The sequence below is a fragment of the Pogoniulus pusillus genome, chromosome 15 (assembly GCF_015220805.1).
Source record: "Pogoniulus pusillus isolate bPogPus1 chromosome 15, bPogPus1.pri, whole genome shotgun sequence".
Classification (NCBI taxonomy): domain Eukaryota; kingdom Metazoa; phylum Chordata; class Aves; order Piciformes; family Lybiidae; genus Pogoniulus; species Pogoniulus pusillus.
Window position 1 is genome coordinate 2,033,862 of NC_087278.1, and position 4,926 is coordinate 2,038,787.

At 54.8% G+C, this 4,926-nt stretch overlaps 1 long non-coding RNA gene across 2 annotated transcripts; it reads right to left on the reverse strand.

Annotated features, from left to right (window-relative positions):
* Nucleotides 1–1,138: 1,138 nt before the first annotated feature.
* LOC135181518 (uncharacterized) lies at nucleotides 1,139–4,926 on the reverse strand. Of its 2 annotated transcripts, none has more exons than XR_010304901.1 (4): nucleotides 4,844–4,926; nucleotides 4,563–4,641; nucleotides 3,634–3,741; nucleotides 1,139–1,393 (listed from the first exon to the last, which is right to left on the reverse strand). It is a non-coding gene; the product is annotated as an uncharacterized LOC135181518 (long non-coding RNA). The 2 variants fall into 2 exon arrangements; XR_010304902.1 differs by having other exon boundaries at nucleotides 3,634–3,751.

Below are 4,926 nucleotides of genomic sequence, written 5' to 3' on the forward strand. Positions count from 1 at the left end.
GAATAATCTTAGTGAGCTCAGGCATTAAAAATGCAGCAGGGAAGGGAGGGAAGCTTGCTAACAGCAGCCAGGCTGCTTGCAGTCATCACCCTGTGGCTGCAGAGGCAGAACTTCCCGGGTGGATTCCCAAACACAGCAAGCTGCCTGGGGGCCAAAAATGCAAAGAGCTGCAGTTGAGACCTCAAGAACAAGTCACAGTTGGAGCTTTGAGTGCTGTTAATACCTGGGGTGAACTTTGCCTCTGTGGGCTGCAAGCAGAAGGTAGCAGCAGCCTGTTCCACGGAGAGCAATTTGTGATGCTGTTCTAAAGGCTGGGGAGTGAATGCTTCTGGCTGAGGGAGCCACTCTTTGGTGTCACTTCCATGGTAAGGAAGAGGTAGAGAAGTCTCCATAGGAGCTGGGCTGCAGCAAGAGCAGTGTGGGCAGCAGGGCAAAGGAGAGGATGCTGCCCCTTGGCTCTGCTCTCCTCAGACCCCACCTGCAGTCCTGGGGGCAGCTCTGGAGCCCCCAGCACAAGCAGGACATGGAAGTGTTGGAGGCAGTGCAGAGGAGGCCACCAAGATGCTGAGAGGGCTGCAGCAGCTCTGCTCTGAGCACAGGCTGAGAGAGTTGGGGCTGTGCAGCCTGGAGAGGAGAAGGCTTCCAGGAGACCTTGGAGTGGCCTTGCAGGATCTGCAGGGGGCTGCAGGAGGGCTGGGGAGGGACTATTGACAAGGTCTGGGAATGAGAGGATGAGGAGGAGGAACGGGTTTGAAGTAACAGAGGGGAGGTTGAATGTGGATGTGAGGAAGTTGTTTGCAGTGAGGGTGGTGAGAGACTGGCACAGGTTGAGGGTGATGAGACACTGGCACAGGTTTCCCAGGGAGGTGGTGGAGCACAGAAGCACCCAATGTGATCTTTGATCACATTGGGTGCTTCTGTGCTCCACCACCTCCCTGGAGATGTTCAGGACCAGCTTGGATGAGGCCTTGAGTGACCTGTTCTAGTGAGAGGTGCCCCTGCCAATAGCAGGGGGGGGTTGGAACTGGCTGAGCTTTGAGGTCTCTTCCAACCTAAACCATTCTGTGGTTCCATAAACTTCACATTGGACTCTCCATATGAGCAAAGACTTGGCAAGATCAATCAGGGATGGAATCTCTGAGCCCTGAAGCTTGACCAAGAGACCTATCAGCTCAGCCCTCCAAAGATCAATGAACAATGCCAGCTTGTGATGAAGACAAACACTACTTTGGTCTATCACATCAACAAGCTTCCCCTGGGTGCTGTCATATGATGTCCATGCTGGAATTCACTTGAACAAGAGTGCATTCATTTGGTGATTAATGATTGGGGTGGGGGGGAGCTATCCAACACTTTGATCACAAAGCTTCCTAAAGGCTGTGTTGTCTTCCTCCTACAGTGAAAAACAAGCAAGCAACCAGAGAAGTAAGGTACAAGGGAGGTTCTTGTGCCCCTGTGCTCAGCACTGCTCAGGCCACCCCTGCAGTGCTGTGTCCAGTTCTGGGCTCCTCCATTGCAGAGAGATGCTGAGGTGCTGGAAGGTGTTTGGAGAAGGGCAGCAAGGCTGGGGAGGGGCCTGGAGCACAGCCCTGTGAGGAGAGGCTGAGGGAGCTGGGGGGGTGCAGCCTGGAGCAGAGGAGGCTCAGGGCAGAGCTCATTGCTGCCTGCAGCTGCCTGCAGGGAGGCTGTAGCCAGGTGGGGTTGGGCTCTGCTGCCAGGCAGCCAGCAACAGAACAAGGGGACACAGCCTGAAGCTGTGGCAGGGCAGGTCTAGGCTGGCTGTGAGGAGGAAGTTGTTGTCAGAGAGAGTGATTGGCATTGGAATGGGCTGCCCAGGGAGGTGGTGGAGTCTCTGTGCCTGGAGGTGTTGAATCCAAGCCTGGATGAGGCACTTAGTGCCATGGTCTGGTTGGTTGGGCAGGGCTGGGTGCTAGGTCGGGCTGGATGAGCCTGGAGGTCTTTTCCATTATCCCTTCAGGTAGTTGTAGGCAGCAATGAGGTCTGCCCTGAGCCTCTTCTTCTCCAGGCTAAAACTTAGAGCCATTCAGGACAGAGTCTCATGAGCATTTGGGGAGCTCCGCTGCCTTCAGTGAAGCACAAATTCAACTTGGCCTGAGCTTTAACTGAGAGTTTTGAAGTGAGATTTGTGTGGGCAGTGCTTGCTTCAGTCCCATAACCCATAAGATGAGAACCATAGAATGGTTCAGGGTGGAATTGACTTCAAAGATCTAGTTCCAACCCCCTGCCACGGACAGGGACATCTTCCCCCCAACCAGGTAGCTCAGAGCCTTCTCCAACTGCAGCAGCTTCTGTAAGAGCTTCTTCCCTGCTACATAGCTAGAGACAGGACTAGAGGGAATGGAGCAAAGCTGGAGGTGAGGAGAGTGAGGCTGGAGGTGAGGAGGAAGTTGTTGAGCAGGAGAGTGGTGAGAGGCTGGAATGGGTTGCCCAGGGAGGTGGTTGAGGCCCCATGGCTGGAGGTGTTTGAGGCCAGGCTGGCTGAGGCTGTGTGCAGCCTGCTCTAGGGTAGGGTGTCCCTGGGCATGGCAGGGGGTTGGCACTGGCTGCTCCTTGTGGTCCCTTCCAACCCTGCCTGATTCTGTGATTCTAAACTCATTCAGCAACTTAAACGACTTTGAGTGTCGACAGCTCCAAGAGCCCTTGCTGAAAGCCCCATGCACCAGACCAGCCTGCCATAAAAGCATGCAAGAAATAATTAGCAGGAAGCAATGGAAGCCTTAGGAGAGTTGTAGGAATTAGATCAGCGAAGTCATGAGGCAGAACTCATCCCCAGTGGAATTGCACTGACTTCATCCTGTACGTAGGTTTGGAACGAGCACCTGAGTGCTCTGTGCTCCTGCTTGGAAGTGGCACTCTGCAGCTGACCTCTTATGCCATGCCCTACTCCTGGGCTCTGTGCTGAGCTGCTGCATTCAGGTTAGTGATGGTCTGGGTCTCCAGACCTGGCCTAGAATCACAGAGATGTTGCAGTGAGCAGAGCCTGTCCCCCACCTCCCAGAGATTTAGAGACATTGATTCAATCCCCTCTCAGTCTTCTTCTCCAGACTAAGCAGCCCCAGGGCTCTCAGCCTCTCCTCACCAGGCACTGCTCCTGTCCCCTCATCATCCTCACAGCCCTCTCTTGGACTCTCTCCAGCAGATCCCTGTCCTTCCTCAACTGGGGAGCCCAAAAGATGTCTCTGCTGACTCTGCTCTGGGACCCTTCCAGTCAAGAAGTTGCCCCTTGTGTTGAGCTGGAACCTGCTGCTGCCTACAAACACTCTGTTGCCTGAGTGTCCATCCATTGCTCCTCATCCTTCTCTAGAGAAAGCCACTCCCAAGTGTTCCTGCTGCTGCCTACAACCACTCTGCTGCCCGAGTGTCTGCAGAGGAAAGAAGACATCTTTCACAAGCAGCCACAACTCTGCCCCTGATATTTGATAAGGGACAGAGAGATCTGTTTGCGTGCAGAGCTCTGCAGCCAGTTAAGGCTGAAAGAGCAATCCTGATGGTATCTCTCAGCACTTCCTCAGTGGTGATAAGATGAAGTCTTTTACTGTTATGGCAACCATAAAGACATCTGTAAAGACACAAACATGCAAAGCTTGGGAAGGAAGGAAGGAGGAGAATTACCAAGTGCAAAGTCCTGCAGCTGGGTTGGAGCAAACTCCAGCACAAACACAGCCTGGATGAGGAGTGGCTTGAGAGCAGCCTTGAGGAGGAAGACTTGGGGTTGTCAACCTGAAAGACACTGCAGGAGCTGGCAATGGTTACTGGCAACCCAGGGTACAACCACAGGCTGGCTGCACCCAAAGCAGGGAGAGCAGCAGGGCAGGGAGGGGACTCTGAGCCCCTTCATAGCCATCTACAGAGCCCCTCACTCCCAGGGCATTAAGGTGTTGGAGAGTGTCCAGAGCAGGGCAACCAAGCTGGGGAAGGGTCTGGGAAGGAGCAGCTGCTGAGGGAGCTGCTGGGGGTGTTTGCTGTGGAGAAGAGGAGGCTCAGGGAGACCTCATTGCTCTCTACAGCTCCCTGAGAGAAGGCAGCAGTGAGGTGAGGGTTGGGCTCTGCTCCCTACTCTCAGGTGACAGAAGGAGAGCAAATGGCCTCAAGTTGTGTCAGGGAAGGGTTCAAGTTGGGCATGAGAAAAAAAGGCTTTGCTGCAAGAGTGCTCAGGGACTGGCACAGGCTGCCCAGGGAGGTGCTGGAGTCTCCATCCCTGCAGCTGTGTGAGAAAGGAGTGGCCACAGTGGGGTTGGGTTGAAGGTTGCACTTGATGATCTTAGAGCTCTCTTCCAGCCCAAACACTTCCATGAGTGGTACCCCTGGGAGCAGTAACAAACACACACGGAGGGGTGGAGAGAGCAACTTATGAAAGCTTCTGCCCCTCAGGCAGCTTCATAAAGTCAATCCTGAAGCCCTTCAGAGCCCTCTCCTGCCCTGGCTTCACCCAGTCAGGATTCCACCTGGTGCTGAACCAAGCCAGTCTGAACTCACCTACAAACCAAGGCAGAGTTTCAGCCACCCTGACACAAAAGAGCTTTGAGGTTTATTCCAGTTACCTGTTCAGAGATCCTCAGACATTGCCTCCAGGTCCCCTCAGTGCTGCTCCAAATGCTGCCAGCTCCAGTCCTGGTGCTGCTGCAGGGTCACAAGGGGGGAGCAAGAAGCAGCTGAACATGCAAGAGCTCAGCCTAAGTCAGCAGCCCAGGCAGCACCCGTGGGGGAGGGGGGGAAGGTCAGAGCAATCAGCAAGCCTAGCCCTAGCTAGCCGGGGGGCCAACCAGGCCCCCCGGCCTTTGATCCCCTCCACCAGGCACCAGTGTGCACCAGGGACACTCACCTGTGGTGACAGGAGGAGGATCCTCTGCCCAGTTGGGCAAGCTTGGGGCTGCTGCCTGTCCTGGGGCTGCTTAAATAGGGCAG